General features: G+C 42.2%; 1 long non-coding RNA gene across 1 annotated transcript in view; it reads left to right on the plus strand.

Annotated features, from left to right (window-relative positions):
- Window positions 1-16,758, plus strand: part of LOC135329068 (uncharacterized) — a 177,870-nt gene that overhangs the window by 114,849 nt on the left and 46,263 nt on the right. The gene's annotated exons all lie outside the window — the stretch shown is intronic.

Here is a 16,758-nt window from a genome sequence, read left to right on the forward strand (position 1 = left end):
GGGGGAGGGAGGAATAATCTTCTGGGCAGTTCTATTCTGAACTAAACCCATTTGACATGGATATAATCAAGGTTTTAGAACTACTTAAGTGGATCAGTGCAAGAGGGAGTCATTTACACTCCCCTGCAAGTGGGGAGTGGTGCATATGCAACATCATCAGAGATACTTGATTGAACCTCAAGAAGAATGCTACTAAGCTTTTTGCATTAATTATGCCCAAAAACATCCCTCTAGTGATACAGGGGCTAATTTTTAATTGATACACTTAAATCAATTCCTTCATGGACAGACATTTGTTCATTATGAACTCATTTTTACGCATGGCCACTTTCAAGAAAAGCAAGCTAATATTGTTCCGTCAGCAGTCAGGTGCATTAGAGAGGCAATTGCTATATGTCTTCTCCTGATGTGTTTTGATGGTGCTCATTTCTTCTGGCATGCTTTTAGCTGCCAGTGATTCAGATGTGTCAGCTACCGTAGCTGTAAGAAAACACTGATGATAGATTTATGCCATCCAGGCTTCAACTTGGTGACCTGAAAAATGGCCAAGTATTTGCCTTTGAAGCAAAACTGTTTTAGTTACACAAAAATACATTACTTAAATTTCCCTATCTGTATTTTAATGAAAAACTTTATCTTGATTATACGCATGACTCTAGCCAGATGAAGGCTTCTCAATGGGAAATAGCTGGAGTCCCTTCTGAATTTAGGGGAGGGAATTACCTTATTTTCCTTAAAAGTGAAGCCATCATGTAAAGCGTCATTTAAACTGTATTGTACAGTCGTTCTGAAGTGTCTCACTGCCTATATTAAGAAGGAGTTTCTCTAGAACTGTCAGAGCAGTGGTTGTCCAAGGAGGGATGCCCTTCAGATCTCCTTTTGGGGGCAAATGAAACGTTGTTGTTGTTATATTGGTTTTACAGTAGCTCCCATCTAAAATCAGGTCCCGTGGTGCTAGGTGCTGTAGAGGAACATGGAAGGAAACAGCCTCTGCACCAAATATTAGCACTCTAGGCAGAGGTAGGTAAGAAGAATGGAAGGATTAGTGAAAATTTGCAATATATGCAAACAAGGCGTTTTTCCTGCCAGGTGAATTCCAGCAGCAAGATCAGATTTAGAGGTTTCAGAAATCCTGTTGTACTTCTGAGCAAACTGCTCCAGCATAAAAAATGATACATTATTAAATAATGATTTGGATATATCTAGTATTTATTTTCCACCTAAGTTCTTCTATGGAGGAAATGCTCCTTAGGACAGCGTCTGCTCTGGGCCACAGAGCATTCACCCTAGATTTGTTGAAAATCTTGCTGAATCTCATGAGAGAAAAAATACTCCACCCAACAGAGATCCCACTGGATGAAATCAGGAGATCTCGGTTCACTTCTTGGCCTGACTACAGATCCTTCTGTGTCCTTGGATAAGTTATTTAACCCCTTTCTTTCTCCATGTAGCATCTGCAAAATGGGAGTTACATAAAACTATCCCCTATTGATGCTGGACAGAAAGAAGCAAGATTATTTGGCTTAGAAGTACATCAGAAAGAGGCTTCTGCTTCCTCCGTCAACTCTTGTAGTATTTCTTCTATCCCACAGGGAAAATTTAAGTTCTAGTACAGGCTACCCCTGGAGCACCTCAAAGTGCATCTCTTAGAGGGCCCTGGGGATTTTCCAGCATATAATTCATAACCAGAAACACTTCCCTTATGGACAGGTTCCTTGACACACCCTAGGTTGAGGGTAGACAGCTGTGGTTTTCCTTTGGCTTCAGGAGACTGGGTTAACCTTCCTTCTGCAAGTCACTAATGGAAGTATTTAGTTCTTGTCACCAATGCTACGGCTATGGTGAATGGGTGATAGAAATTACTGATCACTAAACAGGCAGAAAACAGACAAGTATAGCAAATGCCCCTGTGCGCTTCTGTCCTTGAATCTTAGCTTTGAGAAACTTTCATCTGAAGAAGGTTATTTACTCTGTAGACTCATTCTGTCCTTGGTCTCTGGATTGAAGGTGCCCATTACAAGAGTGGTTTATGTGGGATAGACCCCTGGAAATCCATTGGATGTGAAGGCCATCTGACCATGGTCAGACTAGAGGGCTTTTGGTCATTACCACACCAGCCTGGATGTCAACCAGGCAGCGGTGTAGCAGGAGAATGAATAAAGGAGCTGTTCCCTTCAACTGGGGACTGAAAGCATTTGAGATCCTCACACCAGAAGAAGGAGCTAGTCTTAGGGCATTAAGAAGACTGGGGAGGAATTCAGACACTCTTTCAGGAAAGCAGAGCTGCATATTCATGAAGGAGCTCAGCTTTATCAGATACTACCTTTATTTGACCATGAAGTGGCCTGGGAGCTGGCACAGGGGAGAGGTGAGAGACCTGCAGCCGCAGAGGTGCAGAGCCCTGCCCCTTGGCGCAGAGATCGCAGAGCCCAAACAAGGGCTCCAGTAGTTTGGAGGGAGCTGAAAGAAACCAGCTTCTTGCCTCTCCTCTTCCCACACCACTCCCCGTTGACTGAACACTACCAACCTCCTTGAAGGGGGCCCCAGACGTTTCCCTTTGAGGAGACCTACGGTTGGGAGTTCCTACCTGTTCGCTTGTTTACAGTTCCCCAGCTCAGACCTGGTGTCTGCTCTCTCCTCTCAGCTAATTGGCAGACAAAGGCCCTGAGGGTTTTGGTTTGGTGCCATCAGACTCCTACTGACTACGGCGATGGTGTTCTTCCCCAGACAATGACTTCAGTAGCTTCAGGGCACCACAGAGCCTCCTAACAAACATCTCTCATAACTGCCTTACTAACTGATTACTGTAGTAAGATAATAATTAACACCCTTACTTGTTTCTCACCTCAGCCAAAAATATTCTCAAGTGGACTAAAAATGCATAAAATGAGTAAATAATTTATGTTTACTATTTTTAATGGACCAGCTTATTAGCAGCACTCTAATACAAAGCACCATAAAAACACTCCTGGTTTCGTTACGGATTTAGAATGCTGTAATGAAAAGCCATAAGGAATAAAACAGGGAAATTCTCCCTGAGCCAAATTCTGCTCTCAGTTACATGTAAAGATCTTGCTGAGATGAATCCTAGAGAGGATTTTTTCAATAAAGGGAAAAGAAATCTCTGTCATGTACTGATTGTATCTTACTTGTTCAGAACTTGTACCAGCCAAGACAAGGGTACCTACCCTGTGAGTATACACAAAAAAACACAAGTGTTGGATGTGCATATCTGCAGCAGATCAGAAGGGCTGTGTTTACACACACACCGTGTGTTGCTGACTGTACAGGGCACGAGGCAGTGGGGAATGGTGCTTCAGTGGAGGACAGCATGTGGAAGATGTCCAGAGTCTTTCTGATAAATTCACCTTTGCAATAAATATGTCAGGAAGAGGCTTGGAATGGAAGCTCTAACTTTTCTCTGCTTTGGGTAATGTAGCAGCACATGGATCCAAACTCTAAAGCTTTGGTCAATGTGTATAAATAATGGCAAAGCCACTGCCTGAATCAGTTAAAAGTAAAATGGGCTAAACTCCCTAGATTGTACTTTGGGGACTATTCATCCATTAGCAGGGGAAGGAACAAAATGATCTGGGCAGACCTCTTCCATCTCAGACTGCCTTCCCGATTCTTACTGTACGAGTTTCTGCCCATGTTAAAACAGACTGCGTGCTGTTAGATGTGAGGGGAAGGCAGACTGGGGCAGTATGCTAGAGAGAAGAGGTGAAATAAGTTAGTGCAGACAACGAACAACAACTTCTGCTGTTACTTGAAATAAATGCTATTTCACTTTTACCGTGGCAGCCTGAAGTAACTGTGCTGGCTTGAAGATGCAGGCCATAATGTCAGCAACTCTGCAACCGACAGGTGAGATTCAGTCGCAAGCTGCTGTGGCCTGTGACTGCTGTGTGACACACAACACACACAAATCCTAGATCTTTTTGACAGACCATCTAAATTGCATTGTTTTATTCCAACTCTGAGAGAAGTCCGAAGCCTTGCCTCCCACTGATTTTTCAAGATCTTCCTTCTGTCAAGGTCTGTCTTCAGTGAAAATATCTATGCAGGCGCATATCCAGCTTGTGGTTTTATACTGAGATACATGTTTAGTATTTATGGTATTTCTTTTTGCGTGCACTCTGTCCAGCAAATGTTAATAGAAGGGTTTTGCAAATGCCATTAAGTACCTGCAAATATTTTATTGCAGTACATGCTCGTATCTGTTGTGAGAATTAATAAGGTTCTTCAGCTGAATTGTCTCACAAGAACGTGAAATGCCTTACTTGCCACACCATTAAAGGCATCTGATTTTTCGTCGGGACTTCAACACTGTCTGAAAATTCAGGTCACTTTAAGGTCCTAGAGGTGTCAGATCATTAGTCTCTAGAGATGCTAGAGAATTTTCCAAACTATCATTTTTTCACCATTGTGCAAATGAAAAGTCCTGTGGGTATTTTCAGCATTTCTTAGGCAGTCCTATCAGTCAGTTACATAAAAGCTAAAGGCTACAAAACTACAGTTGTCATGAAGAAATACAGTATTTTAAGATAACTACCATACCGAGCTCTGTGATGTGTCTTAAAATGATGTATCGCTCTATTTTTTTTTTTAATTTCCAGAAATAAAAAAGGGTTTGCTTCAGGGCAGAGACAGTCTAAAAGCTTGTGCTAATAAATCTGTGCAAGTTTAGTAGCGCTTAATACAAATTCTGCTTCAAGTGCTTTTTAAATGCATTATCACCTTTAAGTAAATACAGTGGAAGACTGCCAAATGCCTGGATGCTGTTCTCTGTAAATTTATGCATTTATATCATTAATGCAATAAAATGTTTAAACTTTCATTGAATTTTGCTAACTGATTTGCAGTTTGAATGGTAGTAATTTTATGCATTTATCAATTACCTTCTAAGTAGCTGCTATAATATTTCTGTTTAGGCAGGCAAAGCACACTCACCAAAATACTTTTCATCTAAATTAGATTTGGTATGAAGTACTCTAGTGATCACAAAACGGAGGACACATCCAAGGTATAAAGAATTCAGAACTCTGAGTTGCTCGTTCCGGATAGGAAACAATATTGTGCCTGACAAGTATGTTTTGGGGGGTCTCAGATTCATAGCCTACAGGGCAAATTCTTCTCTTTTGTACACTTTCTGATGCAAGGGGGTCGAAATGCTGCCTCGTCGCAATTATTGTTAATACATCATGTGTTGCTCTTATGCTGAAAAAGCCTGGCTCCATTGCACGACGCACTATAACTGCTTAAGGAGACAGCCTTTGCTCCTGTGAGTTGGTATTCTGCGAATGCGTGCCCACTGTACATAGCTCTGTACGGCTGTAAGAGGTTTAAGGCTGTGGCGAATTAAGCCTACTGTTTTTCGTGTCATGATGCCATGTGTCGGATTTTGTAGTCCATAGATGCCCCCCCTTCCCTTGATTCCTCTTAGCCCTTGGGTGGCACCCAACCTGGTGCCCCATAATGTCCTCATTGCTGTAGGGACCTGAAGTACTAGCCACAGCAATAACCGTGGCAGCAATAGCTTGAGGAGGGACAAAAAGGCAGGAGGGCCATCTTCTCAGCACCTCCAGCTGACCCTACTGCTAGGAGTGCCCATGACGAGGTGAGCTGGTCTGCAGCTGTAGGATCTTGATCTCGATTCACTGGTCTTGATCTCTTGGTCTTGATGCATTGACTGGACAGAGCAAATAAGTCTGCAGACAGCTTCTGTGATTTCACAGCATCACAGAATCACAGAAGAGTTGGGGTCAGAAGGCACCTCTGGAGATCATCTGGTCCAACCCCCCTGCTCAGGCAGGGTCACCTAGAGCAGGTTGCCCAGGACTGTGTCCAGTCGGGTTTGAGTATCTCCAAGAATGGAGTCTCCACAGCCTCTCTGGGCAACCTGTTGCAGTGTTCAACCACCCTCACAGTGAAGAAGTGTTTTCTCATGTTCAGATGGAATTTCTTGTGTTTCAGTTTGTGCCTGTTGCCTTTTATCTTGCCACTGGGCACCCCTGAGAAGGGTCTGGCTCCATCTTCTTTACGCCCTCTCATCAGTTTTACCTTTTTTAATGGTATTGGCAGGTTTGCTTCTGATTTTTAATAGGAGAGTGAGTAGGCAAAGCTGCAGTGGTACTAAGATGAGAACCCTTTGGTAACGTGTTTCACCAACTGTTTTTGTAGTAAGTTATGCAAATTCTGTTTTGAACTGTTCTTTCTCCCGGTAGGTAGGTCGGTTGGTTTCATACAGGTTATGTGTACGTAGCTGAGAGGAAGATTTACCTACAGAATGGTAGCAGGTATGAGAATGAGTAGTCTGGGCACTCTCACCTCCAACAGATGTCAACTCACAGCAGCAGAGCGTGTTAACGATTTTTTAAAATCAAGCCCTACCCGTTTAAGAGCCTACCTCAGGGTAGATATTTGAGCAGAGTGATTTTAAAATGACTCTGTATTGTCTTTTTAAGTTTATGCTTTCTAAAGGGTTTTGGCAAAAGATACAGTTGGCCCTTTTTAAAATATATATTAAATATAGTCTCTAATTTATAAGTGAGCTGGCCTACCTTAGTGTATTATAAACTCTTTTGAATTTTGATTAAAGGAAAAAAAGAATACCTAAAGATCCTGTATATTTTTCTGCCTGTTCTGCTCAAGTTGCAAGTTTAGAAATGAAAAAAAATGGATCAGGTGCCTTATTTGAAGACAAAGGAAAACATTTTTCTGCTCGCACTTGGGTTTAGTTTTCAAGAGTGAGTAATAAGAAGGTGGTGATTGCTTCATTAGTATGCACTAAACTGAGTGCATAATACAATTATATATTTCAGTTGTAATTAGGACATTTAATTGATTTGTTTTAACTAAATTAACAGACATTAGGGAAAAAAAGATTTGTGGCAGATTCTGAAATGTTTTCCACACAGCCAGCTGGGTTCAGCTGAACAGAAATATCTGGCTTATTTCTGGATGTTATGAAGATCAAAAACTTTGTTACTGAGAAGCTGTTATGAAATAAATTTGCATTTCTGCAGCTCAGTCTTTTAGATGACAAAAACTTAACAGTTAAATTTCTTGTAATTCTTGTGAGGTGGGTATTGTTCCCTCGGGGTGGTAGAGAAACTGAGCCGTAGAAATGACTTGAACAGAAGATGTTTCTGTGCATTGCCATAAAAACCAGGGTTAAGATACAGATTTTCTTCTATCAGATTGGTTAGCTGGTAACTGGTATCCACTCTGGCAAAGACAAACATTATTTAGAAACCGTCTTCTTCCTCCTTTTTGGTCACCTACTTCCCTCTGATTTTTTTCCTAATTTTGCAACCTGGCTCCATACTTCTTGATTCGGAGTTATTCTAACGAGATAACTTTTCACTTCCAGTTTTTAGCGTGGAAGCAGAAACGCTGACACAGCATGAGAGGGGATCTATAAGCAGTGCTGCTGCTTGAGACTTACTGAAAGTATTACAAGGCCTTTTCCACTTTTTTTCCCTCCGGTCTGATTTTAACAGTTCCACGTAGATCCTGCCATTTGCCTTGGTGGAGAGGGGGAATGTCTAAAGGACAGCTTATCAGGTGTATAAGTTGAATTCCAACTGTATATACATCCAACCAGGTGCCCTAGCTACCTGGCTGCTGATCCATATGACCCCAAGGATTGCCGAAGCATCTGACCCTAGGACTGACGAGGCTGGACACCCTGGTCTAGAAAAGCATTTAAACTGTTACATTTCTGTCTGAAACTTAAATTTGGCTTGTCATTTCTGTTTCCGTTGATAATACGCTATTTTGCATTTTACTTAACTGGTTTCAATACACCCGTGTTGCAAAAATAAATACCCGGAATCTACCCCATGAGACCTGTCCCGAGTAAAATGCTGCAAATAAGTGTGCCGACAAGAAGTGCTTAGGAGGCAGTCGTGGTTTGCTGCTCACGCATATCTGTACTCGCTGACTGTAGTGAATAGTTCAGAAATCTCTCTCGTGCGAGAATAAGGTGGGGCAGCTGAAAGTGCTGCGGTTCCTGAGTTTATTCTGCTCTTGCATTTACAAGAACATGTAGAATCCAGTAGGTAGCTAAATGCACAGCGAGCACAGAGGAGGCAAGCCTAGAGCAGAGGGTAGCTGGGCTCCTTCTGGTAAAACCTGTGCTGTTTTTTAGGAACAGATCGCAACCCACTGTTTACAAACAGCAGGAACGTCTATGTGTAGCACAGATGACTCACACCGAGACAAAACCAAAAAACACAAAACAAAATCCCCAAATTGCCACAAAGTTCTGACACTAAAAATAAGCCACTTGAGAATGAAAGGTATGGCACTGCGCACAGCTCCCCTGCATCAATGAATCGAGCAGGGACTTTTGGATAGAGCTGCACGAGATGTGTGAGGCATAGAGATCTGAAATGTTTTTCTCTGAAAATATGGCTTTATTTGAACTAAAAATTTCCTTGGGAACTTTTCAGCAACAATTTAATATCATTTAGGTTTTCTTTTAGACGAAGAAGTCCTTTGATAATGTCAATAATTACGTGCCAATATTTCAGACGGGACACTGCATTTTTTTCATTTTGAATGGCTGTTCATATTTGCATATTGCTTAGTTCCTTCAAAAAATGTTCAGAATTAAGTTCTGAAATCAGGATTAGATGTGTTCATTTGATCCAATGGAAATAATTCAATTGGCACATAATACCTTTTTATTTTTAATGTCTTTATGTGGGAAATACCAAATTTCATTGCAACTCTGATCACAAAAACTCAAAAACCACTGGAAAAATATTTGCTTTGACAGCAATTTATGTTACCAGTAAATCTTGAAATGTATAGTTTGTTCTGAAAAACATTTTGTGTTAAGAGTGTTTGCGTTAAGAAGGTCGGTTGGATTATTATGGTTCTGTTTAGGAATGAAAACAAATTTTGAAATACCAGTTTCTCATGAAACAGAAATTCGATTTTTTTTCCCAGCTGCAGGAGACAGTAGAGTTCCCAAATATCCTTTAAAATACAGCGTGCTGTGAATCACCCAGTCAAATCCTATGTCCCAAATGAAAATCATGGGGGACATGTACAGAAATATCGTACCAGTGATGTTGATTTGTCCATGGATCCAGGATGGTACAAGTAGAGTTGGTCCATTTTACTATCCTTTCTCCCACTTAACAGCCAAAATTTGTAGTTTATAAACAATTGAAAATATTTTACATCTCTAAAGTAACACTGTTGCATAGAATTTTTCTAAAAGGAAATATGCACAGTTAGTCACTTGTTCCTTTGCACTCTAGGAAATCCAGATTTTGCTCTTTGGTGCCACGTTGCAACAGGAAGTAAAAAGGTCTAAAAATGGAAAGTGAAAGCACATCATCCCATTTGCCTTCTGTTTAGAGGGGTAGCAATGCCAACTTTAAAAATACTAGTAGTAATCAGATCTCAACATTTCGCTTTTAATGAGTATAGATTCCACAGCCAAGGAGTAAAATTAAAGAATAGTCCCATGTGCCCCTTTAAAAGGTTTCAGTTATAGCCTTTGCTGTTTTTATTACAAGAAACCAAGAATCTGTTTATTATCTGTTTATTATAAGGTAAAAATACTTTCAAGTGAAATATCTTTAAATTGGAAAGGACTAAACCTCATATTAAATAGAAGAGTAAGAATGCACTATTGAACTTGTGCTGCATGCTGCTGTCAGAGTACAGGAGTTTTTAAAATCTGAAGAGGAACTGATTGCTATCATATCATTACCCCTAGGAATAACAGAAGTAGTCGTAAATTATTTTAGTGTTTGAGTGATAAATGTTTGTAGAGAGTGTCAGAAAAGGCAGGGAAGCTGGCTGAAGTGATTTTCCTATTCTGGAAGAAGCTGCAATCCAAAGACAAAGTCCAATAAACATATTAAAATGTATGTCTTTGCTCATGTGAGTAGACCTGTGGAGCAGAGCATAGTCTCAATTAGCGTGGGTATTTTAATTTCGGTGGTGGCACACCAGTTTGCATCTAGCTGATGATCAGTCTCAGTGCTTCCCTGGGAATGCGGTAACCTCTCCGAAACAGGGAAGGGATAGCGCACATTGCAGGGGAACAGTGTTTGCCTGGAGTACCAGGAGGCCCGGCTGTATCCCCCACCATGGCACTTCCATAGGTAGTTCTTTTAAAACTAGTTTTATGAGCCGCTGAGTCTTTTGTTGTTGCGACACAGCACGCGGTACCTGGAACGGCGCTGGCTGGCTCGCCTGAGGCCCGCAAGTCACCGCACCCCACAGCTGGCCTCGGTCGCTTAAGACACTGCCGGTGCCTTCTCCCAGCTTGGGGCCGCTGAGGTGGGGCGGGATGAGCTTTGCCTTTCGTTGCTACTTCTGTCTGGTCGTGCCCACTTTGAAGGCTGAGAGAGTGTGCTGAGAGACCTGAACTAGTTATAACACATTAATGGTCTAAAGAGGAGCCTGTGAGAGGAAGAACAGTAATGAGAACATCATATAGCCGCACTCTGCAAGAGCGCTCCATCTGGGTATGGCTTAAGAGCTGTGAAGAGGAGGTTCTTGTGGTGTTTGCTTTGCTTTGAAGTGACAAAGAAATTAATTGCAAGGAGGAATTTGAAGGAAGGGAGACAGAAGCCTGGACACTGTGTTGGATGGAGCTTGTGTCTGAAATGACTGATTTTCTCACTACTCTCTTTTATTTAATCAAAGCTGCTTGTTTTGTCCAGTCACTCACATGTTCAGCTGAGAGATTTTGAAAGGAAATGCTTAAAGCAAGCAACTGTGAAGTACCCAGGTGGATGGAAGCCCTGTGGCTTGAGTTTGGTAGTCACTGTCAATAGTTTTTGGTGGGAAGATAGGAGTATCCTTGAGCTGGCAGAGATTTCCTGGAAGAGCATACGTAGCTTTCTACCGGGGCTAGGAGATGTAGCCAATGTGAGTGACACCTTGCCCCATCACGTGTGTCACAGTGTTCTAATTAAAATGCAGATTAAGTTTTAATTGGAGGATGAATGAAAACTTTTCCTTGTCAGATAATTAATAAAATAGGAGAAATGTTTGTAATTAGCTTTGAGTGAGAAGTCAACACCAACAACATAGTCAGATCAGTTGGGTGGCAGGTTGGTGTATCACTGATTCACTGCTGAAGAGTGATGTGATGAGGACAGCAGAAAAATCCTAGTCAGTAAGCTTGGTCTGAAGTCACACAAAGTATCAGCTGAGAGGCTATAATGAGAGCCTTCACCCTGTCTAGCCTTATAGATGAGATCATTGTACCTGGATTAGCTGGTACAAGAGCAGCATGTTTCTAAGAAGACAATGATACCTGAATGTTGGACTCCAACACTATGGACAGCAAACTGTGAATAGAGTTTTGCAAGCTCTTAATGGCCAATATTAACATGCATTGTCGCTCGTGTTAGCGAGAGACTAAGGCTAGGACTATTACCAAGAAATTCTGGGCGTTAGAAGCCTTATCCAAAAGGTAGCATGCTAATTACTAGTTCTCCCGAGGTCACACTTTGCTTCTCTCTGTCCTGCAGGAAAATTTTACTTCTTTCAGACACTGGGACTTGGTGTTTCAGAATGGAAAGGTGCTTGTGCACAAGCAAACCTAGATGATGTAACTCATCTAGGTCTATGGATAAAGGCTTGAATCAGTTTTCAGAGGAACTCTGGAGTGATCATCTCAGTTACCTTCCAAAAGCGCCTGGCACAAGGGTTACTGGAAAACACTTAACATGTTATCTCTGGTCATGTCCAGGGAAATGCTGAGTGTCTCTGTTATTGTAATAAAATTTGGTAAAATAATAATGTCTGCTTTCAAGCCTTTCCTCAAAGTGTTTTATGTTAATCATATCAAATATTTCAAACTGAGGAAAATTTATCTTTCTGGAGAATAGTGGATACTACATAAAGGAACAAATATTTGCACTGGAAAGAATTTTATTAATAGACCATATTCTTCCAAGAAATGTTACATTTCTGTGCCTGCAGGTTTTAGTTTTTTAAATCAGTGTGGTAGTCAGTATGGGTTAAGCTTCCTAACTGAATTAAGTGTAATTAAGCTAACAAATGCATAGTCAAAGGCCCCAACTCATGTTGAGAGATAAATGTGATCTGTATCATAGGAAAAATGCCTTTTATCTGAGGTTGGCTCATGAAGTATTTTGGGGGCTTGTCTGTTTAGCATAGACACTCTCCTGGCTATGCTGCTGTGTAGATTCCTAATCTCATTTAATTCAATTTACTTCCCTCTCATGGGCAGTTATAGTACCTTTTGCACTAGCTTTAAGGGTATAAATCATGTATCCCTCTAGTCAGCGACTAGAGCATACTTTCCCTGGGGGCTTGAGGGAAAACTTAGATCTTAGAGCATGCAAAAAGGGGTGCTTTGACCTGAGCTGCAGAGTTAATCTGATGAAAACTTAAGCATGGCCTCGGCTGAGTTCTGTGCTCAGTTGTGGTGGTGAGCCAAGGAAGGACCAAGCCAATGAGAATATTCTGGCATCAGTTCTTGGAGGTTACAAGAACCTTATGTATCATTTTATGTATTTTCTTTTCATGTGTATATAATCAATTCCAGTGGCGAGGCTTGTGTTTTGGTTCATACAGCCAAGCTAGGCAATTGACTTGGCTGTATTTTCAAACCTCTTGGCTTGCTAAATGTCAGAGCCTGAGTACGGCTTCTCTTTGTAGTCCAATCTCATACAATTGGCCTGAATTATGCGTGTTCCCTGAGAGTGCATGCACAGCCGTGAATACAAATCAAACCTACTGAGGAGCCAAACATAGAGGTCGGTGAAGCAAATATTTTTGTCTCCCCAAACTACCTTTTTTTTTCTTCCTGGCACAGCTATCTGAGGCCCAAGCTTGACAAGTCTTCTAAGTCCCGTATGCCAAGACCTAAAAATGAAGTAAAGCAATAATAATAATAGTGTAAATGCACTGACAATCTCTATTAAAGTTCCCCCGTGACTTACTGGAATCTTGCAATTCTGCACCTAAGAGAAGGTATAAATCCTCTGAAAGAAGATGGCATTGGAGGGGATTTTTGCAATGTTTTCTTCAGAGTGGTGATTTTCTTAGATGTCCTCAGAAAGGAGCACACCTTGCTGCAAACACAACTTGCCAGTTTATCATGAGATATTTGAACCTCCACTAGTACATAGAGAACAGCAAGATAAGAAACAAAAGAATGTTTATGGAGTGGATATTACACACGTTATCTTTAGATGAGTCTTGCAGGTTTTGACTGAAGAGAGTGAGAGATGCACTTTTGCCATAGTTTTATTGGCGCGTCAGGGATGCTATCCTAGCTGCAGCTGAACAAAGTCAAGAAACTATCACTCTCAAGATGATCTAGTTCAAAAAAAGCCCAAACAATAAACTTACTAAAAAGTGTTTAAGCTAAGCTGGATCACTCTGACAGAGCCAGATTTGGGAGTGTCTGCACATGCAGTTATTTGGCTCACTGAAAAGGGTGGTAACCCCTAATGGGGGGCAGTGGATAAACAGCTGTGGGCAGGCTGGAGGTGGTAACCTCTTAACCTGGCTCAGCTGCTGCTGGAACAGCATGTCAGGCTGTGCTCTTAGCAACACAGTCCTGGGATTTCTTCACAGGCAAATCCTTAGATCGAAGAGCAAACTGCTGGCCAAGTTTGCTATGAGATGTACCGCATCCCAACATGTATGCATAAATATACATTCCCCAAACGTGTGCGTTAAATGAACATTCAGTACTTAGCAGCGCCAGCACATCATGCTGGCTCCCATTCCGCCTGTAGCCGTAGTGGCTGGAGCACAGTATGTTCCAAGCAGCACATTCTGCTGCGTGAGTCTCAGCTGTAGATCTCGACTGGAGCGAGGCTTCTATTAAATGCATCTGTGCTTGTGTGTCTTTGGTCTGTATCAGATTCTCCTTAGGTTACTTAAACTGCTTCCAGACAAAGCTCTCATTTGCCCTTACAGCTCCATGATATTCTTAACCCTCTCCTCACCTACCATCCATCAGTCACATCAAGCCAGTGCATCCAGCCAGAATCCCGTGCAGCGCCAAGTACTGTTTCCCTTGCAGGAAGAGAGATTAATTGGTTAAACATGAAGTGAACAGGCTGAAAAGAAGCCACTGCTCCACAAGCCTCTCCGAACGCGAGGAGGAGAGCAGGGCTGTGCTTTGCAGAAAGGTCACAGTGAGCTCACGCCAGCAGAAGGATCGCGTTTTGGGCAGGACTCGCTGGGTGGAGGGAGCTGGCTGAGACATCCCGGGGCTGAACTGGCGAGAGACGGCACGGAGGAGCACAGAGGGAAGCGCCTGACCACACCAAAGGAAAAAGGGGTGGGGGAGAGAACTGGATATGAGGGCTGTAGGCACCGAGTTGTTTTAGATTTGAAGCAAGGACATGGAAAGATGTGGCTTACCACTATTAATACCTTTGTTTTGTTCTTCCCCAGAGCATCTGAAAAACTATGAAAGGGGAATGATGACACCAACAGTATGCTTTACCGTGAGGTTTTTCCTCAGGCTTTTTTGCCTGTATGCTCTCAGTCTTGACTGCACCGCAGGACCATGATGCCTGTGATTACGTGGATCACAGAGACCCTATAACAATCAGTCCTAGTCCAACTTCTGAGTCCCGTACCAGAGGAACAAACACTTGCTGCCAGGCCCTTGGCTCTTTGGATGCTGTTCTTAAGGAGCTCCACGTTCTGCAGGTTTCTACTATGTCTGGCAGCAGGTGGGAGAAGGTGGCATAAGGAAGATCCCATGTTCACCACCTAGTTGTCTTTCAGAAGTTTCCCTTAGTCTGTCTGCAGAGCTGCTTTCAAGGTGGCTTTCAATGCCCTGTCGAGAAGGAAGCCCGCAGCACTGGGGCCTTACATTGAGGGGCAGCTGCTGGTACGGTGCTTGTGGGAGTTGCTGATTTGGCAAGTCTCTGAAATCTGTGAGATCTAGAAACCTTGCAGTCTTAAAAACCTACAGCTCCTACCGCTGTAGGGTGCCTCTGCTACCTTCCTCCTGTATTCTTCTGTTTAGGAAAGGCCAGTCTGTCTGAGAGACAGATACTTGGGAGTTTTGGAATGTTTTTTTGGATCTTTTTTGTTTTTTTGAAGATATGAGCATGCTTGGCTCCAATTACCTTTTCATCTTGGATGTATAACACTTCTGGGGATAAGTCTCAGGAGAAGGGTGAAAATCAGATTTTGAATTGTATGTTCACTTAAGGTTTGCAGGATAAAGCTTGTGGATTTACATTAAAAGGGTTCAGTGAGGTTTCGCTGAAGAAACTGGATGCCCTGTGGGAAACATTGCTCTTCCCACTTGCACGTCCTCCATTGGTTACCTTAGCTCCAACACAGTCAGCCTGCAGCAGCCTGCAGCTGGTCCGACTGAAAGGGCAGATGGTAGATTTGGCTTTTCTCTCTGCTATTTTTTTCTAAATGATAGTTACAGTGATAGTAGTGATAGTTACAGTTATAGCTGTCAGAAAGACTAACTTCTTCCAAATCTCCTGTACTGCATGACTTTGTGGGTACTGGTGCTGCCCAGGAGAATCACATGCTAGGACTTGCAGGACTGGAAGAGTGGATTGCCTAGGCCTGGCATAGGAGCTGCAAAACCTGTTGGACCCTGAATCCTATTTAGAAAGGAGGATTCCCTAAAGTATTTGTACTTAAGAAGTGGGGGAAGAGGACTGTGAGGCAGCTGTTGAGAAAGCATGAGAGGAAAATAACAACTAACTGGGAGGTAGAACTGGTCCTGGATATGTTTGAAGGCATTGAGAGGGAGCAGGGTTTTACGTGTATTGTTTTTGAATGTTAGCCATGTATTTAGATCTGTACAGAGCGAAGAAACAACCTTGCACAAAGCTTGTATGCTTTTCTAATGTTAAAGGCTGAAGTCCAGCTTACCTTGATTTGAATAGAATTATTTGATTACACCAGACTTTATTCCTTCCAAAAATGAAGAAGAAATACAATCTTTAGTTATAGAGATGAGGCTTTATAGGCTCAGTTAGTCACCCAAGTGGCTTAAGAAGGGCATGGAGGCAACACCTCTTGGGGAGGGCAATCAGGGTAAAGCAGACAGAGATTCTTTTCTCTGCGTGGCGTCCAGTGTCTGTAGTCCTTGGCATAAGTTTTCTGAGTGACCTTAGCCTAGTAGCATAAATTTTAATTGCAGCTTTAAATGATGCTGAGATCAGATGGGTGAAGACTGAAGAAACAGCTCCATCCACGTCCTCTGTATTAGAGCTTTGCTTGCAGTGCGGAGGACGACTTTGGGAGAGGGCTCACACGAGGGTTGCGGTAGTTGTTAGCATTTGGTTTAGAGAGATCAGCAGAGCAGAGATACTTGTTATCCCCGTCAGTTTGTTCATGTGTGGATCACATGAAATGCTTCATGAAAATGCTTCAAGCACTGCATTGACCATGATGATGCTGTGCAAGTTGAGGCCTGGATCTGAACTACCTGAAGCCGGAGGTGTAGTTCTGATGTTCTACAATACCATTTTTCAAAGACACAGCAAAAGCTTCCTTCGTGCTAGTTAGCTCCTTTTCTGTGAGCGACTGCTTCCAAAGAAAATGAAAGACTAGAAGATTTAGGAGAAGTTGTCTAACATCTTTGGGTTGATGATCAGTTGTTAACCCACTGCACTGCAGGTCTTTGCTAGCATTTGCGAGGCATGATGGCTTCCTACCAAATTTAATGTCTTCAAGAAATCGGTAATCTTTATCTCATACTTTAATGTTGGTTGCAGCTAATTTCACACAGTGAATTAGACAAAA

The sequence above is a fragment of the Dromaius novaehollandiae genome, chromosome 8 (genome assembly GCF_036370855.1).
Source record: "Dromaius novaehollandiae isolate bDroNov1 chromosome 8, bDroNov1.hap1, whole genome shotgun sequence".
NCBI classification, from domain to species: Eukaryota; Metazoa; Chordata; class Aves; order Casuariiformes; family Dromaiidae; genus Dromaius; species Dromaius novaehollandiae.